Raw genomic sequence first — 22169 nt, forward strand, 5'->3', positions numbered from 1 at the left:
TTTATGGCATGTGGGCGATTTTTGGCCTTACAAAACACTCAAGTCTGGAAGCAACAAAAATCCTCCAAAACATTTGAATCACAAAATACTCACAATACATAAAAATAAACATTTGTCTGATAATTGCAGCATGTTTTTCTTACATTTTGTACAGCCTCTAATAAGATACAGGGTTCATACACCTTTTCGATGGCCAAATTCAAGCACTTTTTAAGGACTTTCAAGATACATTTTCCAGTTTTTCCTGTACCCTTCAAAAGGCGAAAACCAGTGTGAATCAATCCACAGCCTTGTTGTTGAGGTCACCAAAGGCTGTCTGTAGGAAAAATATGGAAAACATTAAACCAGCAGTTATCATTAACTGAATGGGGCATAGAAAATGAAGCAGTGTTTCTGTAGACTATTCAATGTCATTGGTGTTTGCAAATGTGTCTCCATTTGTGTTGTTTTTCAAAAATCTTGTTCTTTTTATTACTTACAGCACTCAATGACATCGAACAGCATGGATTGATTCACACCATATTTGTGCTTGTAAACTGCATAATGTGATATAAATACACACACCCTCAAAATGTAAATTTCACTCATTTATTAACAAAACTGTCCCACATTAATATAAGGATAATAAATTAAAGGTAAATATTTTGTTTGTTTCACATCACCTCAGTCACCTTTCATTATGCATATCTAGCCTTATAACTGTGGCTATGGTAACAAATACATTTTTAGTTGAGGGAAGTTCTTAACATTATAATTTATCATTGACAAACGCTCGCTTATTTCCTTTCATAGCTCGTAATAACTGTCCATAATTAACATGTAACCTAGCGTTGATCTCACAGTTTAGGTCTAGCATGTACCAAAAGGTTAGAAAACAAAACTTTAGCTAACGTTAGTTAACTTATAGGGCTAGTACTCTCTGTGGTTTACCTTTCATATGACTCGAGAGAGCCGACTCTCCCATTGTGAAAAGCTGGATTTCCTTTTTGCATACTTTGCAGCAGGCTACACATGGATTTGGTCCACATTTTATCTAAAGTTTGTATTTGTCATTTTCCATCCAATGTTCATTAAAACGACAACCTCTCGGCATGATGGACAGATGCACCACTGTCCTCATGTAAGGGCTCGTGCAAAGCCAACAGATCAAGCGTGTAGCTTTCATTTTTAAGGAAACGTATTTTATTTTTTTCCATTTTATAATTAGCCTATTGAGTCAGAATGCCGAGAAATATGATGAACATTTCCAAGCATTTACAAGCACTTCACCCAAAATTCAAGCATTTTTTAAACCTTGAAAACACAACATTAAAATCCAAGCATTTTCAAGGTTTTTAAAGGCCTACTGAAACCCACTACTACCGACCACGCAGTCTGATAGTTTATATATCAATGATGAAATCTTAACATTGCAACACATGCCAAAACGACCAGGTTAACTTATAAAGTGCAATTTTAAATTTCCCGGTAAACTTCCGGTTGAAAACGTGTAGGTATGATGACATATGCGTGTGACGTCAATGGTTGAACCGGAAGTATTGGGACACATTGTATCCCAATACAAACAGCTCTGTTTTCATCGCAAAATTCCACAGTATTCTGGACATCTGTGTTGGTGAATCTTTTGCAATTTGTTTAATGAACAATGGAGACTGCAAAGAACAAAGCTGTAGGTGGGATTGGTGTATTAGCGGCCGGCTGCAGCAACACAACCAGGAGGACTTTGAGTTGGATAGCAGACGCGCTATCCGACGCTAGCCGCCGACCGCATCGATGATCGGGTGAAGTCCTTCGTCGCGCCGTCGATCGCTGGAACGCAGGTGAGCACGGGTGTTGATGAGCAGATGAGGGCTGGCGTAGGTGGAGAGCTAATGTTTTTTATCATAGCTCTGACGAGATCCCGTAGCTAAATTAGCTTCAATGGCGTCGTTAGCAACAGTATTGCTAGGCTTCGACAGGCGGCACAGCATTAACCGTGTGGTTACAGGTCCAGTGTTTGGTTCGGTGTCTCCTGATAGTAGAAGTAATAATAGTATTGTTGATCTTCTGTCTATCCTTCCAGTCAGGGGCTTATTTCTTTTGTTTCTATCTGCATTTAAGCACGATGCTATCACGTTAGCTCCGTAGCTAAAGTGCTTCACCGATGTATTGTCGTGGAGATAAAAGTCACTGTGAATGTCCATTTCGCGTTCTCGACTCTCATTTTCAAGAGGCTATAGTATCCGAGGTGGTTTAAAATACAAATCCGTGATCCACAATAGAAAAAGGAGAAAGTGTGGAATCCAATGAGCCCTTGTACCTAAGTTACGGTCAGAGCGAAAAAAGATACGTCCTGCACTGCACTCTAGTCCTTCACTCTCACGTTCCTCATCCACAAATCTTTCATCCTCGCTCAAATTAATGGGGTAATCGTCGCTTTCTCGGTCCGAATCGCTCTCGCTGCTGGTGTAAACAATGGGGAAATGTGAGGAGCCCTTCAACCTGCGACGTCACGCTACTTCCGGTACAAGCAAGGCTTTTTTTTTATCAGCGACCAAAAGTTGCGAACTTTATCGTCGATGTTCTCTACTAAATCCTTTCAGCAAAAATATGGCAATATCGCGAAATGATCAAGTATGACACATAGAATGGATCTGCTATCCCCGTTTAAATAAAAAAAAAATCATTTCAGTAGGCCTTTAAGCACCCGTACAAAACCTGAAGATAACACTAGTGCTAATTAGTCTCGCAAGATTTACTGACAGTGGTTTGAATACAGAATGTAGTGTAGTTTTTATTGGGAATTCTGAATTGGTATAGAACTTTAGAGTTTTCATTTGTGTGTCTTTACAGCATAATAAACTCCCACATTACATAGAACACAATAGAAAAATACATATTTCCTGCTCTGGCAGAGATGGTGCCACCACCACCAAGGCACCAATTAGCAATGGAGAAGGCCCGTGATGATATTTCCGTGTGCCTGTGGCCCCACACTGCTCCATCCATCTGCGTGTGTTATAAAAAGCCATAAACCATAAACGTGGAGTAAAGGACAGCACACAGCTCTTAAGTTCACAGCCTCTCCCTGCACAGTGGTGTGATCTGGCCCGGCATAATGTTCCCATTAAATGTTGCCGTTATACAGAACATCCAAACAGGGCTGCCAATAATTAGCAGCGTGTATTTTATTCATTAGGTCGGTGGCGGTGCTGCAGTTGTTGTGCTGTGGTCAAAGTGGGCGCAGGAGAAAAGTGTGCGTGGGTGGGAACACTGCAAACTCAAAAATGGGCCCGTCGCCAGTTTGTTGAATAACAAAAACGTGGTCTATTTCTATCCAGCAGGTGGGGGCAGCACACAAATCATAAGACTGTTAGGATGACCTGAAAAGATCATTGAATATAATATACTGTTTAGACTTATTATATCATCATTATAAAACATATGGGAACATATGCCAATAAATGAGCTGCTTCGTGTGGATACAGCAATAATCCTTATAGAACTCTGGCACCATATACAAATAATTACAAAAAGGGTATTTACAAAAATATACCTGCCAGTTCTGCAGTTCTTTGATAGCGCTGCCATTGTGATCCCTCTGAAATGTATGTGATGGAATATGTCAACATCAGTGGGACATAACAGTAAATTATTATATACATTTAGCCTGAAAGTTCTATGGCCATGCGTTGGCATTAATCGAAATAACGGAAGAGATCACCAATGCAATAGATCAGGCCTGGGCAATTATTTTACTCGGGGGGCCAGATTTAGATAAAAAAAGGTGTGTCTGGGGGGCCGGTATATCTATTTTTAGGAACACTAATACAAAACCTCACAATAATGATTGAAAGCTAAAAACGTTATGACAGACCGCCTTAAAAAACGGAATGGAATTTGAAATTTTTTTTTACTGAATGAGACACCCAGAATGTGCATGAAAATAAAGAATGTGGGATTTACAATATTAACTATGAATGATAAAACACTGAATATTGACAACATATTTTACAATCAACCGAAACGCAACCAAAATGCAACAAACATAGTGAAAAAAAAACCCCACCGACAACCTGAGATCTCATAGTGACCATAGTAAGTAATTAGATGACCATAGTAACTAATTAGATGACCATAGTAACTAATTAGATGACCATAGTAACTAATTAGATGACCATAGTAGATTCCAAGGATTGAAAGACTTAGTATAGTTGAAGACTTCCGGTCATTAGAAAACATCACTGCACATCATAATGGCAGCTACACTTTCCATCTTAAACATCTAAAACAATTATTTGGGAATGTCAGGCGGGCCAGATTGAAAAGCTCAATGGGCCGCATGTGGCCCCCGGGCCTTAATTTGCCCAGGTTTGCAATAGATGCTGCTGCAGTGTTTATGGATTTAACAAAAGCATTTGACACAATCAATCATAACATCTTAATAAACAAATTAGAAAGGTATGAAATCAGAGGGTTGGTCTTGAACTGGGTTAGAAGCTACCTAACCAACAGGAAGCAATACGTGAAGATAGGTGAACACATGTCTCCAGAGCTGAAAATATCTTGTGGCGTACCTCAGGGATTGTACCAAAATTGTTCACCCTCTATATAAACGACATTTGTAAAGTTACAATGTACTTAAAGCAGGGGTGTCCAAACTTTTTCCACTGAGGGCCGCACACGGAAAAATTAAAGCCTGCGGGGGCCATTTTGACTTTTTGGGGTGTAATAATAGATGATAAAATGAACTGGGAATTTCATGTAAAAAATATACAACCTAAAGTAGCAAGAAACACGTCAATAATGAATAAAACAAAACTTGTTCTAGACCAAAAATGACTCCATATTCTCTACTGCTTGCTAGTGTTACCATATCTGAGTTATTGTGTAGAAATATGGGGAAACAACTACAAATGTGCGCTTCATTCACTAACGGTGTTACAAAAAAGATCAATTAGAATAATACATGATGTTGGATATAGAGAACATACAAACCCTTAATTTATTGAACCACAATTATTGAAATTCAATGATTTGGTGCATTTGCAAACAGCTAAAATGATGCACAAAGCAAACTATAACCTGCTACCCAAGAATGTACAACAATTTATCTCAACACAAGAGGAGAAATACAGAGGTAAATCTAATTTAAAACATCTGTATGCTTGTACAACACTTAAAACATTTATCTTATCCGTATGTGGATTTCAATTATGGAATGGATTAACCATAGAAATCACACCAATATGATTCAGTTTAAGAGACTGTTCAAGCTACAAGTGTTCACAAAGTACAAAGAAGAACAATTATGATGAACATCTAGAACCTTTTTTTTTTTTTTTAGATAAAGACTATTTATGTATTTAATATTTGTTTACTTACTATGGTATATTAATTATTTATTATTTATTTATTCACTGTTCTGTTCCAGAGAACAAGGAAATGGGTGGTATGAAAAGGGTTAGGATTAAATAAGCTCTGCTTCTCCCTACTCCTTTTCGGACGTAATGAAATGTAATGAAACAACTTGAAATATGTGACGCATTACATTGTCTTGTGTGCATGTTCGAAGTAAACTGAAATTGAACTAAACTGAAGTGAATTGTAGTACGACATAAAAAAGTCCACCGTAAAATATAACTCTTTTTTTTGTATCGTAATTTGGAACTCTCGGAACGCTCTGCTTCTGCAAATTAAAACTGCCACATCTGGGGAGTCTTTTAAATCAGCTCTTAAAACACATTTTTATGCACTGGCTTTTAAAGACAAGCTGAGATAGACTTTTTATTTTAGACTTTTTAGTAATGTCTTAAATATTTCATTTACTTTTATTGTTGCTTTTATCAGCCTATTTTTTTTTTAAATATATGTTTTAAACCTGTTAGAGGTTTTTATCCATTTTATTAACCAATTTTTCGGTCGATCTTTGTAATTGTATTTAACAGATGCAGTACGAGATGCAGGTGTTTTTACGGTGCGTTCAAGGACCGCTGAACAGAGTAGGACGCCACAACGCAAGAAAAAATAAAATTAAATAATAGATTGTGTTCGTTACGCACTTTTTATTTAAATAAATCTTAAACCAATAAAAACGTATCCATTAAAGCAGATAAAATAGTGAAACTAAAACACTAGCCGTGAAGCATAAAAACCCAAAACATTTAAAATAGCGTGTCTATTTATTTGAGTAATTTTAGATAATAACCTGGTCAGAAGATTTTAATGTCTGTATAAGTAATTTTTGAGCACATTCCACAATACAACAATGATAACTGTGATCATTTGGGTCACGATAATCGTGATATGAAATTTTCGTATTATTACGTCTAAAGATGTCCGATAATATCGGGCTGCCGATATTATCGGCCGATAAATGCTTTAAAATGTAAGATCGGAAATTATCGGTATCGGTTTCAAAAAGTACAATTTATGACTTTTTAAAACGCCGCACGGACGTAGGGAGAAGTACAGAGCGCTAATAAACCTTTAAGGCACTGCCTTTGCGTACCGGCCCAAACACATAATATCCACGGCTTTCCACACACACAAGTGAATGCAAGGAATACTTGGTCAAGAGCCATACAGGTCACACTGTGGGTAGCCGTATAAACAACTTCAACACTGTTACAAATATGCGCCACACTGTGAACCCACACCAAACAAGAATGACAAACACATTTCGGGAGAACATCCGCATCGTAACACAACATAAACACAACAGAACAAATACCCAGAACCCCTTGCAGCACTAACTCTTCCGGGACGCTACAAGATACACCCCCCCTACCCCTTACCACCCCCCCCCCCACCTCAACCCCGCCTACCCTAACCCCGCCCACCTCAAACTCCTCATGCTCTCAAAGGGAGAGCATGTCCCAAATTCCAAGCTGCTGTTTTGAGGCATGTTCAAAAAAAAAATGCACTTTGTGACTTCAATAATAAATAAGGCAGTGCCATGTTGGCATTTTTTTCCATAACTTGAGTTGATTTATTTTGGAAAACCTTGTTACATTGTTTAATGCATCCAGCGGGGCATCACAACAAAATTAGGCATAATAATGTGTTAATTCCACGACTGTATGTATCGGTATCGGTTGATATCGGAATCGGTAATTAAGAGTTGGACAATATCGGAATATCGGATATCGGCAAAAAAGCCATTATCGGACATCTCTAATTACATCCCTAATCGGGACATATAATTCTGTCCATAATATTGTGACTAGACTATTGTGACGTCTTTGTTTTGTTAGTAAATGTGTCGCAGGCCAATTAAAAATGAGCTGCGGGCCGCACTTTAGACAGACCTGATTTGACAATGAATCCACATGCCTGGTTTAATGATGTGGGTTCCTGGAGAAAACCCACAGTGAGAAGATGCAAACTCCACACAGACCTTCCAACTGAACGTTGTCCCAAATAAACAGGGCTTTTCTAATTGCTGCTTTATGTCAACACAGCGTCCCAGAGGCCCAAAGTTCTGACACCCAGCAGCACACCCCCACCCCCCTCGCTGAGAGAGCGCACCACAGCACGCCTTGCCCGCATGTAGTGTATGCCGAGCACCCGTTGAGTAGGTGGGTCTGCTGGAAGGGAGTGGGAGAGGTGGCAAAGGGGCAGATGGAACACAGAGGGAAGTTCACCGGCGACACGCAGAGTCCCGAGGCAAGGAGGGGACGGTAAGAGAGGAGGAGAGGTAAGATGTGTGTCGAGTGGGAGGAGGTTGTGATGGCGGATGAGGGAGTTTACTGCAGGTTCTTGGGTGTGGGAGGAGGTGATAATGATATCAGGTGCAGGAGGACTTCAGGAAGTGAGGAAGGACACAGGGCGAGGGAAAGTATACTCTTAACCTTCAACCAGCCCATTGATGGCGCTGAACAAAGTCACTGTTATGCAATGCAGTGCATTACATCAAGTACAGTTTAGAAGTGAATCATATCGCACTGAGAGCTGTTTTAATATTGACCAGTAGCAACAGCAATAGCGGCAAGCTCCTCCCCTTTTCAGCCTGAATAATAATGTCGATCTGTGCTACGTTTTACTGTTTTATAGTGATGTGCGATATCACTGATTCTCTTTTCCATCCGATACCGAGTAAAATTCAGGCTGGTATCGGTGATACCGATCCGATACAGAAACTTTGTGCAAATTATACCTAATGTGTCTGGTAAAAATGAAAAAAAAAGGTTTACTTCAAATAATAACATACTCCGCGACCCCGTAAAGCAGTGGTCCCCAACCACCGGGCCGCGGACCAATTGGTACCGGGCCGCACAAGAAATTAAAAAATAAATAAATATATATATATATTCTTTTTAATTAAATCAACATAAAAAACACAATATATACATTATTATGTATATATATATCAATATATATCAATACAGTCTGCAGGTATACAGTCCGTAAGCACACATGATTGTATTTCTTTATGGGGAAAAATAAATAAATAATGCCGTAAAGCAGTGGTCCCCAACCTTTTTGGAACCGCAGACCGGTCAACGCTTGACAATTTGTCCCACGGACCGGGGGGGAGGTTTTATTTTTTGGGGTTTTTTTTGTCATAAAAAAATACAATCATGTGTGCTTACGGACTGTATCCCTGCAAACTGTATTGATCTATATTGATATATAATGTAGGAACCATAAATATTAATACAGAAAGAAACATCCCTTTTGTGTGAATGAGTGTTAATGAGTGTAAATGGGGGAGGGAGGTTTTTTGGGTTGGTGCACTAATTGTAAGTGTGTCTTGTGTTTTTTATGTTGATTTAATAATTAAAAAAAATATATATATATATAATATATAAAATATATATATTATTATTTTTATTTTATTTTTTTTATTCCTTGTGCGGCCCGGTACCTATCGATCCACGGACCGGCAGCATCCAAAATCCAGCCCGCGGGAAGTCCCAAGTTTAAAGATTTATTTTTTATTTCTTTATTATAATTATTTTAAATCTATCCTTTCTAATCCATTTTCTACCGCTTGTTACTCTTGGTGTCTCCTAGCCACTCAGGCAAATCACATTGTCTAAAGATGCATTTTTCCATTGATAACGTAATCATCACGCTAGATCAGACCTGGGCATTCTGCGGCCCGCGGGCCGCATCCGGCCCTTTGTGCGTCCCTGTCCGGCCCGCGTGAGGCCAATTATAAATTACAAAATAAATTTTAAAAAGTATCTATGTCGAGTGTGCAATACAACGGTGCTGCTTTTGTTTTGAAAATCGTTATTTGTATTACTTCCGTGTGGACGTATGCGTGATTGTGAGTGAATGTGAACAACTGCAATTACAAAATAAAGTTGAAAAAACATCTATGTCCTGCGCGCAATACAACTGTGCTGCTTTTATTTTGAAAAGTATTATTTATGGGCGTGTGTCCGTGTGTAACCTGCGAGTGAAGGTGCACATGCAGCGACAAGTGATGCACGGTTTACACCCGAGACGCTAAAAAGAGAAAAGTTGATGAGGAATGCCGTGTTTTCGACAACACATGAACTGCAAAGCAACGTCCCCTCACCTAAGGTGCGTGCCTGCACAATTGCGCACTGCTCAAGCGTCCGCTGCGCGCAGCAAGTATATATGCCGCGCACCAAATCAAATCCCATCTGAATTCTAAACAAAATAAACATATTTATTCTATGGAATTTTGCAATGCAACTTTGAGTGACAGTGACAACAAGCGGCCCTAACGGTGTTCGTCAACACCGTTCAATTGAACACCGTTCAATTATTGTAACGTCTATCGAGATGCTTCGAGGACAGGAATTATATCGATCACTTTATTGAACAAAACTGTTTATATTCGGACATAACCACACCAAAAACATGAGTAAAACAATTCTATCTGGAAAAACTAGTCATTTTCTGCCGTACAAACCAGGCCAAAACCAACTTGTCATCTGTCACCAACACGCATAGCACTAAACCACTGGTGCGTTTAAGGCCACACAAAAAGTCGGACAACTCAAACACCACACAAAGTTACACTATGACTCCTCAGTCATACGTGTGCTTATTTTACTGTCATTTATTATTAATGTTAATTTATATATATTAGTCATGGAATGCTGTTACACACACTATGTTGAAGTATTACTATTATTATTATTATTATTATTATTTATCTTACGGTATATATCAAAAATAATATTGAGCTAAATTAAATTGAAATATTGTCGATGTGGCCCTCCAGCAGTGCTCGGGTAGCTCATGCGGCCCCCGGTAAAAATTAATTGCCCACCCCTGCGCTAGATAGATAGATAGATAGATAGATAGATAGATAGATAGATAGATAGATAGATAGATAGATAGATAGATAGATAGAGGGAGAGGGAGAGAGAGAGAGAGAGCCCCAGCCAAAAAATTTTTAACCCAATGCGGCCCCGAGTCAAAAAGTTTGGGGACCCCTGACATACCTCATAGATACAGAAGTGTTTATGTCAAATTCTATTGAGGTAGTGACGTGAATAACAATATAACCAAGCTAATAATACAGCAGAAAAAACAAGACAAAATCAAACAAAGTACCAAAAGTGCTGTTTCAGACCATTAAAAAAGGAAAACATATAAAATAATCAAATATATTACTTAGTTAGAACTACTAATCGAATACAAACTAATTTGCAATTCACTTATGCGAACATGTTTTTTACACTGTGTTCCCATTAATGACATTCATGCAGCTGAGATAGGGTCCAGCACCCCCGCGACCCGAGGGGGACAAGCGGTAGAAAATGGATGGATGGATGATCTCAAATAACTTAAAGTGGCTTTTGTGTGAAGAATATTCACTGTGGTTGCTGCCACCAATGTATTTGTAATCACTATGTATCACTCCATCCATCCATCCATCCATCCATTTTATACCGCTTGTCCCTCTCGGGAGGTCGGGGGGTGCTGGGGCCTATCTCAGCTGCATTCCGGCGGAAGGCGGACAAGTCACCACCTCATCACAGGGCCAAACACAGATAGACAGATAACATTCACACTCACATTCACACATTAGGGCCAATTTAGTGTTGCCAATCAACCTATCCCCAGGTGCATGTCTTTGGACCCAGTCACGGGGATAACATGCAAACTTCACACAGAAAGACCTCAAGCCCGGGGATCGAACCCAGGACCTTTGTATTGTGAGGGCTGCCCAGATGTATCACTCATTATGTATTATTCTAACTGATTTTTCTTTTTTGGAACAAGCTAGGTGAATAAGTGTACTTTTGTAGTAACACTCGCGAGCAGTAGAGAATATGGAGTGTTTTTTTGTCCAGAACATCCATCCATTTTCTACCGCTTGTCCCTTTTAGGGTCACGGGGGGTGCCGGAGCCTATCTCAGCTGCATTTTTTTTTTAAACTCGGGACTACCCGCGGTTCGGATTTTGGACGCTGATGGGCCGTATCTGGCCCGCGGGCCATAGTTTTGGGACCCCTGCTATAGACTACTAGGAGCCAGCACAAGTGAGACATACGTAATAAGTGTTCTTAATTGAACAATATTGCAGTCTAAAACAGCACATTTGTCAATACAAACAAGTATCAATCATTATAGTTGCATATTACTTACATATACAAAGTCTCCAAGGCAGAAGTGTATTAGAAAGTATCCAGTAACAAACGTGTCCGCATTATTCAACTTACTGCGTCATGGGCTGACTTCATGAATCATTGTGACCACTAAGTGTGGCCAAAACACAAATTAACACTAAATTAAGCATACGTTTTTCCCTCCTGCCATTGTTGTCCGAGTAAATTCCCTGGATCAAGCCTTTCTCTAACATTCCACACTACAAAATAATACAAGTTTGCACGATGATTCATGCTGATATTGTATTGTATTAATATTGTTATCGGCTAATACTTAAAGGGGAACTGCACTTTTTTGGGGAAATTACCGTTTACCGTATTTTTCGGACTATAAGTCACAGTTTTTTTCATAGTTTGGCCGGGGGTGCGACTTATACTCAGGAGCGACTTATGTGTGAAATTATTAACACATTACCGCAAAATATCAAATAATATTATTTAGCTCATTCACGTAAGAGACTAGACGTATAAGATTTCATGGGATTTAGCGATTAGGAGTGACAGATTGTTTGGTAAACGTATAGCATGTTCTATATGTTATAGTTATTTGAATGACTCTTACCATAATATGTTACGTTAACATACCAGACACGTTCTCAGTTGGTTATTTATGCGTCATATTCACTATTTTTTATTTATTTTAAATTGCCTTTCAAATGTCTATTCTTGGTGTTGGGTTTTATCAAATCAATTTCCCCCAAAAATGCGACTTGTATATGTTTTTTTCCTTCTTTATTGTGCATTTTCGGCCGGTGCGACTTATACTCCGGAGCGACTTATACTCCGAAAAATACGGTACAATCATTATGAAAGACATGACGAGGGATGGATTTTTTTTAATGCATTCTAAATATTAAATAAACGTAAATAAAAGTCGAGCTCCACTATTCCGCCCATAAAATCCAATAAGTAACCATTCAAAAAGCGCCAACAATACTCCATTTACATATCGAGACTTAAATATTAACGAAGTACTTGTGATATTGTTATTATGAACGCTAACAAAGACAAACTATTTATAGCGACGACGTGATCACTACCGTGTGTCCCTATGTTGACGTCATCGAGTGGTCTGCTGCTTCCTCGCTTCCCTGCTCCCAAAGGTTTATTGTAGATCATAAATCATGCTTCTCACCTGGACAGAGGAAGTCTGAGTAGGTATTCTGAAAAGTTGGTACACTTTGACAGCCATGTCGGACCTGGAACTGGTGAGAACGAAACAAAACAGTATTGTTCAGATACTACCTCTGTATATATTTTTTTATAAACAAGTCAGTCATCATACCCAATCAACTGTTTCACGTCCTGTTCAAGTCCATTTGTAGTTTTATTAATCATAATTTGCTTTCACTCATCTTCTGCCTAATTTGGCAACATAGTTTCCGAACACGTGCGTTTATGTGTGCGTGTGTGTGTGCGTGTGTGTGATTACAGTATATGTAAGTGTGTGTTTAATGGGAGGACTCCAAGTTGAACGGTTAAAACTAAAATGTATTCCCACTAAGTGACCTTTCCTGAACTCTCTCTGAGTGTGTATGTGTATGTGTGTGTGTTTGTGTGTGGGTGTGTGTGTGTGTGTGCGCGTGTGTGAATGATTGTGTGTGTGTTTGTGTGTGCTCATCAGCATCCCACCCAGGGCTGAGGTGAATGTGCTCTTGACCTTTACGTAATTAAAACTTTAACTTAAAACATTTCATATATTTGGCCTGAGTGAGTTATTGTTTATGACTATCTGCACATGTTTTGATAGTGAGCATATAAATACATATATTAAACTTAGGGCTGTCCAACGATTAACATATTTAATCGCATTTGGTTCATAGTTAGCTTAACATTAATCGCGATTAATGACAGATAGATATAATTTTTCATCATTAATAAATTGTAGCCTAGACAGATCATTTTGAAGTTTTTAATACTATGACTGGACAATTAGTTATGCATATACATATACACATATACATTATGCTTTTTTAAGCCGCTCAATGCAAAAAGGACATACACTAGTGATGTGCGATACCACTGATTTTCTTTTCGATCCAATATCGAGTAAAATTCAGGCTGGTATTGGCGATACTGATACGTTGCGTATGTATATCTAATGTGTCCACTAAAATGTACAACATTTCTATCTAAAGAAAAAAAAAACAGTAAAAGAATTAAAAGTAAGAAAAAAAAGAGCAAAAACACAGCATGTAGTCTTTAAATGTAAATAATATATTTTTTTAATTTTTAGCATTTTTTAGGGAAAAAAATATTGAATGTTGCCTCCATACTTGACTTTTCAGTAAGCGGCCCCTGGTGGAAAAAGTTTAGACACCCCTGATCTAAAATATTAGAAGCTTTTAAAATTAAAATAAAATATACTTTAAATATAAACAAAGCTTAGTTAGTTAATTTAAAAAATTAAATACTAACTTATGAATTACATATTTTGAAAAATTACCATAACAATGATAAACACTGTTAAATTTGTAACTGAACATTAATGTTTTATACAGGCAGAATTTTTGACACACTAAGTTATGCAGTTACACTATCGTGTTATTATGATTATTATCGTTGTTATTCTATTCTGACATGGAAATAAAACAGTAAAAAAAGTATGAAAAAAGAGCAAAAAAATCAGTATGTAATTAGAAAAAGCTGAACTGTTCTAAATAATAATAATAATAAACTTAGTCACCTATGATACATATCTGACACAATATCTGTTTAGCATTAAAAAACACACAAAAAAAACCAATATCAATAAGGTTTCCGCATATTTTGACTTTTCGGTCTGCGGTCCACGACAAAATGTTAAAGCACCTTTTGGGTGTCACCCATGATGTCAGACCCTAATGATGGCCTTGGGAGACCTGGAGTGTGTGTGTGTACGTGTGTGTGCGTGTGTGTAGGTGTATTTGTATATCAATCTAAAAGTGTGTGTGTGTGTGGGTTGGAGTCTGGTCGCCATGGTGAGTGGAGGCTGGGGGCTGTTGCTACAGATGTGATTAAATTTTCACTGCAGTGTGGCGTTTACGTGTGTGTTTGTGTGTGTGTTGTTTAAGTGGACCACACACACCATGGTGACTTACAGGTCTGAAATGTCCAATGGTAATGGTACCAAAACACTTACAATGGGACATATAGTAAGTACTGTACGATTATTAAATGCATTTATGTTGAACATGCCACATTCCTGCTATCAGTGACTGATAGCTCTGCATGTTTTCTAATTGTGACGTACCTCTACATTATTAAGAGTGAAATAATTCAGTATTTTTCTCTCATAGAAAATAAAAAGAGAATTAATCTGTACCTGGGTCAAACCGTCACCGCTTAAGAGATGTTTACATTTGAAAATTAGTTACTGTCATGCAAGTGTAAAAATAAGTAAACCGCTGTAAATGTTAAGCATACCTGTCCATCAGTATCTAGGGGCAGGTGGATTTTGCAGAAAATTGTATTTTCAAATGTTGACAGGTATGCATTATGACATCACCGCTCAGTCTTAATTGGGGATATAAGGATATGGAAATGTCATATCACAGTTACCGTGACCAAAACACTCAAATCTTTTAACAAAGTTTTTTATTAATAACTGAACTAAATAGATACACTGTTAAAAACCCACTACAATATTTATGTGTTTCTTATGCTTCACTGACATAGTTTTAGTCTTAGTATTTTATCTGTTTTAATGGCTAAGGTTTTATTGTTTTGAATATTAGCTTGTACTGTACCACTTTAAAATGTATTTGAATAAAAATTGCGTAACAAATAGTAAATTCTTGTTTGTGGTGTCCTACTCAGTTCAGCGGTCCTTGAACGCACCGTAAAAACACCTGCGTCTCATAATGCTCTGAGAATGGAACGATCACTCGGTGTTAAAAGAGCACAGCTTGTACCTTCAATGTGTACAATTGAATATCTCAGTTGCTCGGACAGCAATGTGTTTGTATAAATTCAGATTAGGGTATGTTGTTTCTTAATGAGGAAAGACGTTAATGCCTCTTGTTTTCATGTTTGCATTTAAGTTAATATTGCGAGCTGGTGCCAGTCAGTCTGTGTGTTTATCAGAATGTAGCTGGCAAACAAGGTTTTTCGATAATTTTCATTTAAAACGATTATAATTATAATCGTTGGGAGTTTTACTGCGGTTATCATTATTAACTACAGTTCGTTGCTACATCTGTAAGTGCAAGTTAAAACGTTTCTATGCAAAGCGAAAGCCATATATCAACAACACCCAGAAACGCCGCCGGCTTTGCTGTGCCCGAGCTCATCTAACATGGACTGATGCACAGTGGAAAAGTGTTCTGTGGTCTGACGAGTCCACATTTCAAATTGTTTTTGGAAACTGTGGACGTCGTGTCCTCCGGACTAAAGAGGAAAAGAACCATCCGGATTGTCATAGGCGCAAAGTTCAAAAGCCAGCATCTGTGATTATATGGGGGTGTATTAGTGCCCAAGGCATGGGTAACTTACACATCTGTGAAGACACCATTAATGCTGAAAGGTACATACAGGTTTTGGAACAACATATGTTGTCATCCAAGCAAAGACTTTTTTCATGGACGCCCCTGCTTATTTCAGCAAGGCAATGCCAAGCCACATTCTGCACGTGTTACAACAGCCTGGCTTTGTAGTAAAAGAGTGCGGGTACTAGACTGGCCTGCCTGTAGTCAAGACCTGTCTCCCATTGAAAATGTGTGGCGCATTATGAAGCCTAAAATACCACAACGGAGACTCTGGACTGTTGAACAACTTAAGCTGTACATCAAGCTAGAATGGGAAATAATTCCACCTGAAAAGCTTGAAAAATTGGTCTCCTCAGTTCCCAAACGTTTACCGAGTGTTGTTAAAAGGAAAGGCCATGTAACACAGTGGTAAATATTTACCTGTGCCAACTTTTTCACAATGTGTTGCTGCCACTAAATTCTAAGTCTTGTTTTTCCGCAGTGTATTCAATTGAATATAAGTTCAAAAGGATTTGCAAATCATTGTATTCTGCTTTTATTTACGATTTACAAAACGTGCCAACTTCACTGGTTTTGGGTGATTTTAGCAAATCTACAGTTAAGAGAAGATGACGTTCCAAGGGGTCAGCCTCTTGAAATTTGTGAACAAATTTTAGCTGGTGAGACGTCTTTCATTCTGGCTTTTGTGGAGAGCGTTTCTTTAATAGCAGAAAAGCGTGTGGCTGCAGGCCTGCGGCGAGCTACCAAAGCTGCCAGGAGTCCTTTTTTGTCATGACCTCTATGGCTGTCTGAGCTGCTCTGCTGACACACCACTGATGTGTGTGCACGCCCATGCCGCACACACACATATTTATATCCACGCGCACAAAAACAGAGTGGACTCACACACTTTATAGTGGCTATGAACAGGAGTGCACAGAAAGGCACAGCAGAGTGTGCATTGATATACGCACCCTAACACCAAAGTATTTATTCTGAGAACGCATCCCACCCCGATGACCGCTGCAGAGTGAGGAGTCGTTCTACAGTTAATTTATTGTCCCACCACCACTCCGCTGCTGTGTAATTACCCTGCATAACACACACAGGTGCATGGACGCACGATTATACACAAACTCTCTTATAATTATACATGCAGCAAAGTTGTCCGCTCATTAAAAAAAAAAAAATCCACACATGGGGAAAAGATAACAAGGGAAATGGAGATGAATTTATAGGAAAACATGACCGCCGTGGACCGAGATTAAGCTGTGACCATTTGTAGGTCTCCTTTAGTGTGGTGAATGAAAGCGCGTTCAATTTATTAATATCAATATATTTTTCAAAGCTCTATTTTCAGTCAGGTTATTTTGTTCATTTAGATCAGTGTTTTTCAACCTTTTTTGAGCCAAGGCACATTTTTTGCGTTGAAAAAATCCGCAGGCACACCACCAGCAGAAATCATTAAAAAACAAAACTCAGTTGACAATAAAAAGTCGTTGTCGCAATTGTTGGATATGACTTTAAACCATAACCAAGCATGCATCACTATAGCTCTTGTCTCAAAGTAGGTGTACTGTCACCACCTGTCACATCACGCCGTGACTTATTTGGACTTTTTTGCTGTGTGTAGTGTTTTAGTTATTGTCTTGCGCCCCTATTTTGGTGGCTTTTTCTCTTTTTTGGGTATTTTACTCTAGCAGTTTCATGTCTTCCTTTGAGCGATATTTCCCGCATCTACTCTGTTTTAGCAATCAAGAATTTTTCAGTCATTTATATCCTTCTTTGTGGGGACATTGTTGATTGTCATGTCATGTTCGGATGTACTTTGTGGACGTCGTCTTTGCCCCACAGTAAGTCTTTGCTGTCGTCCAGCATTCTGTTTTTGTTTACTTTGTAGCCAGTTCAGTTTTAGTTTCATTTAGCATAGCCTTCCCTAAGCTCCAATGCTTTTTCTTAGGGGCACTCACCTTTTGTTTTTTTTGGTTTAAGCATTAGATACCCTTTTACCTGCACACTGCCTCCCGCGGTTTCCGACATCTACAAAGCAATTAGCTACCGGCTGCCACCTACTGATATGGAAGAGTATTACACGGTTACTCTGCCGAGCTCTAGACAGCACCGACACTAAACAACAGCACACAATTTGCAGACTATAATTACTGGTTTGCAAAAAATATTTTTAACCCAAATAGGTGAAATTAGATAATCTCCCACGGCACACCAGACTGTATCTCACGGTACACTAGTGTCCCACGGCACAGTGGTTATAAAACACTGATTTAATCTGTATATATATATTTTTTAAGTATTCTGTATAGATACATATATATATGTATATATATATTTTTTTTACATTTCAAAATGCTTGAAATTGAAGTACAGCTCTGGTCCGTGTACCTTCCGTTCATTCTATTTCAAATTCTTAAATGCAAATCAAAAAACAAATTTCAGGCCATTTTTTATACTTTCATTTCTGAAACAAAAGTTGGACAACTATTTAATGACACTTTTTTAAAACGACAATAGGACGCCTGCTTGACAAAGATGTTACCATTATGCTAAAAACATTCAAAACAAAAAGGAAAAGCTAAAATACTGCTTCCGGTTCAATTTGTCATCACACAGATAAAACACACATTTTTGCATTTTGGATGAACGTATACTCGATTTTTGTGTTTATCTGGAAAAATCTAAATTCATGGAAGGAAAACAGCTCAAAATCCAATTTTATGGCAATATTTGAATGAAAATCAACACTTTTTTTGTTTGTTTTAAAATCTGCCATATATAATAAAAATCGAAAAACGGCCCTAATTTTGTTTTTTGATTTCCGTTTAAGAATTGAAAATAGAATAAACGGGAGTTACACGGACCAGCTCTGAATCAAATGTTGTTGTTGACGATAAAAGCTTTTAATGTAATCTTTTTTTTAATTCTTTCTAAAAAAATATATAGTAATTTTTATTAAAATCTTTGATAGGAATATTTTTCCATTAGTATTTTTTTAAATATTTATATTTTTGGGGAAATTTTCATTATATATTTAAATTCTTAAAAAAACAACTGTTTTTTTCTTTTTTAACCACCTAACTCAGTGGTTCTTAACCTTGTTGGAGGTACCAAACCCCACCAGTTTCAGTTTCACCGAACCCTTCTTTAGTGGAAAAAAAAATAAAAAAATTCAAATTCAAATTCAAGACACAGTTATATGTTTTTGGTAACACTTTAGTATGGGGAACATATTCTAAGTAACAAAGACTTAATTTAGAGTTATTTGGTTAGGTTTAGGGTTAGGGCCAGGGTTAGCGGGTTAGGGTTATAACAAGGCCATGCCGAATAAGGCATTAATAAGTACTTAATAATGACTAGTTAAGAGCCAATATGTTACTAATTTGCATGTTATAAGCAACTAATTAATGGTGAATATGTTCCCCATACTAAAGTGTTACCATGTTTTTTTTACTGGTGCACAAAATTAACCGTGCATGAACATCACCTTGTTCAAACAACAAAACCAACACAGAGCATAAACTCACAACAAATTACACACCTGCAAATCAGTCAACTGTTGCCGTATCCGTAATACGCAGATAGGGAGAAGTTTTTATTTACACGATGAGTCGGGTGTGTTTTGATCTCCGCCGAACCTCTGAGGCCGACTCACCGAACCCCTAGGGTTCGATCGAACCCAGGTTAAGAACCACTGACCTAACTAGATGAGCATTTTAGACACAGTAGTGCAGTTACTGCAGTTTAAAAATAGCTTAATTGTAGCTAATGAGTTCATAAATATTATGATGGCTATGTTGTTGTTACTGATTGTAAACTAATTCATGCCACTTTTCCAGGGTACATTGAATGCATCAGTTGGAACAAATAACAACAATGGAGAAGAACGTGGGTCTTTTAAACTTTTATCCGAGAGGAGACTGAGGGCACAGAGAAAACGGAGCGCTGCAGTCAATTAGAGAGTGTGGAGTATAAAGTGTGTATGGTAAACTAACTTTAATATATGCTGCTAATCCCTGCTTCCACTAGTGGAAAAGCATCTATTGCAAGTAAAAATGGTTCCAATCCAGGTACTATGCAGATATAATATGGGGCTGAAAAAAGTCTAGTGTTTCATGTAACTAGATTTAATTTCAATATGACTACAGAGCAGACGCCCGCTTACCCTCCTCTTCCCTGGGAGCCTTTTAGGGGGGGTTGGGGAGGTCCGCTCGTCAGGCAGTAACAGTACCGCCTGCGTGGCCTGGTCCGATCTGTCGCCCTCAAACCTGCAATTGTATTCAAGGCCAAATTTAGGGGTGGGAACGTTAGGGTGGGCTGTCTATGTGTCACACAACAAAGCTCCAGCTCAAGGGTGTAGCCCTCTCCCTTACATCCTCCCACCTAACCGCCTGGCATGGCAAAGTTGTTTGCATGGATCTGTCTGGTCTGTGTGTGTGTGTGTGTGTGTGTGTGTGTGCGTGCGTGTGTGTGTGTGTGCGTGTGTGTGTGTGTGTGTGTGCAGCAAGGTCCAAGCCCTCCCCACCCGAAGGCAGAGATTACAACCTCTTTCCTGCCCCTTCTGGTTGCTTTATTTGGCGTGTTTCTCAGAGTTGTGTCTCTTGTCTACAACATGACCTTCACTGTCTCGCTCCCTTTAAAAAAACAACCAAATCAGTCTCCTCTTTATCCACTTTTCAGGCCCCCGTACAAAAGCCCCTAGACTTCCGTACCTGGGTTAGTCGGCGTGTATTCTTTCGCTTGAAATGCCGCTTGTGCTTCTTTCAAGTCCCGCCTCGAACTACACCACCTGTCTTGATTTACACGCCAGTTATTCATGTGCGGCAACTAGGATTACCTTCGGACTCGGTAAAAGTGTTAACTAGAGGCACAGAAATGAGACAAGATCAATTAGATAGAAAGAAAAGCCCCGTTTACACTGCACACTAGGGTTGTACGGTGTACCGGTATTAGTATATTGCACATATTGCATATATTGTACAGGATTGCTTATTATTGTATATTTGTTTATTGTTTATTTCAATTGTTAGTTTTTTTTCCTTTATTACCTCTTGTGTAATTTATTTTGACCCCATATTTGTTCCCACTACCGCACCTTAAGTTGGAGTCCTTAATCTCGTTGTATGCAAATATAATGACAATAAAGTCCATTGTATTCTATTCTATTCTATTCTATTCTATTCTATTCTATAGTACCGCGATACTAACGAATCATATCCGTTACTACACCGCCTCTGAAACATACCTGAACATAACCCCGTCGTCTCGTCGTGACATTGCTGGTTTTACGAGCAGAGGAGCATGTTCGGCAGCGCACAATCACAGAGTACTTACAAACAGACACAGTGTGTAGTAGAGATGCGCGGATAGGCAATTATTTCATCCGCAACCGCATCACAAAAGTCGTCATCCACCCGCCATCCACCCGAACTAACATTTTATCAAAACCACAACCGCCCGTTACCCGCCACCCTCCCGTTGTTATATATCTAATATAGACGATGCAAGGCATTCCTGTTAAAGAAAGGAGACTGATCCAATGCAGCAGAGACATTCAATGCGTGCCACGCATTAGAGGCTAAGAGATATTAATGCGTGATAATATTATTTATCATTATTATAATATTATTGTCATTTCCATTAAGAAAGTGTTGACTATTATTGTTATTTTTTTCCCCTGGTCATTAGTATTCCCTTTTTTAGTTTGTCGGGTACCACGTTTGTTGCCGGCGTTGCTATCTTTTTATTTTTTTCTTCTTCTCCTGTTGTGTTGTGTTGTGGTGGGCTGTGTCACGCCAAATTTCTTCCCCTACAACCCCCCCCCCCCCCCCCCCCCCCCATTTATTTCCGTGGTCATATTCCTCTTACGTCATTGACAGCGATCGATAGCACTTCGGCTTTGACTGCCCGTCGCTGGAAGGACACTTCGTCTTTGACAGCTGCTGGAATCTGAAGAAATCGATTATTGTTTTTTTTTGTACAGGCGCGAAACGGGACAGTCGTGTGCGGGTTAAGGACCCCCGGCAACTTTGTGACTTTATTGGACGCAGCCCTGGAAGTAAATGGGGGGGGGGGGGGGGGGGGGAGGCTTTTGTAGGGGGGAAGAAATTTGGCGTGACAGCTGCAGCAGTGCC

General features: G+C 38.8%; 1 long non-coding RNA gene across 1 annotated transcript in view; it reads right to left on the reverse strand.

The window, feature by feature from the left end:
• The window catches only part of LOC133638950 (uncharacterized), a 36482-nt gene continuing 14313 nt past the window's right edge, over positions 1 to 22169 (reverse strand). Inside the window, exons 3-6 of the long non-coding RNA XR_009823706.1 lie at positions 20201 to 20303; positions 12714 to 12783; positions 3536 to 3580; positions 1 to 316 (exon numbers count right to left, since the gene is read on the reverse strand). This is a non-coding gene — a long non-coding RNA (uncharacterized LOC133638950). The remainder of the gene's footprint in view (positions 317 to 3535; positions 3581 to 12713; positions 12784 to 20200; positions 20304 to 22169) is intronic.

The sequence above is a fragment of the Entelurus aequoreus genome, linkage group LG21 (genome assembly GCF_033978785.1).
Source record: "Entelurus aequoreus isolate RoL-2023_Sb linkage group LG21, RoL_Eaeq_v1.1, whole genome shotgun sequence".
NCBI lineage: Eukaryota > Metazoa > Chordata > Actinopteri > Syngnathiformes > Syngnathidae > Entelurus > Entelurus aequoreus.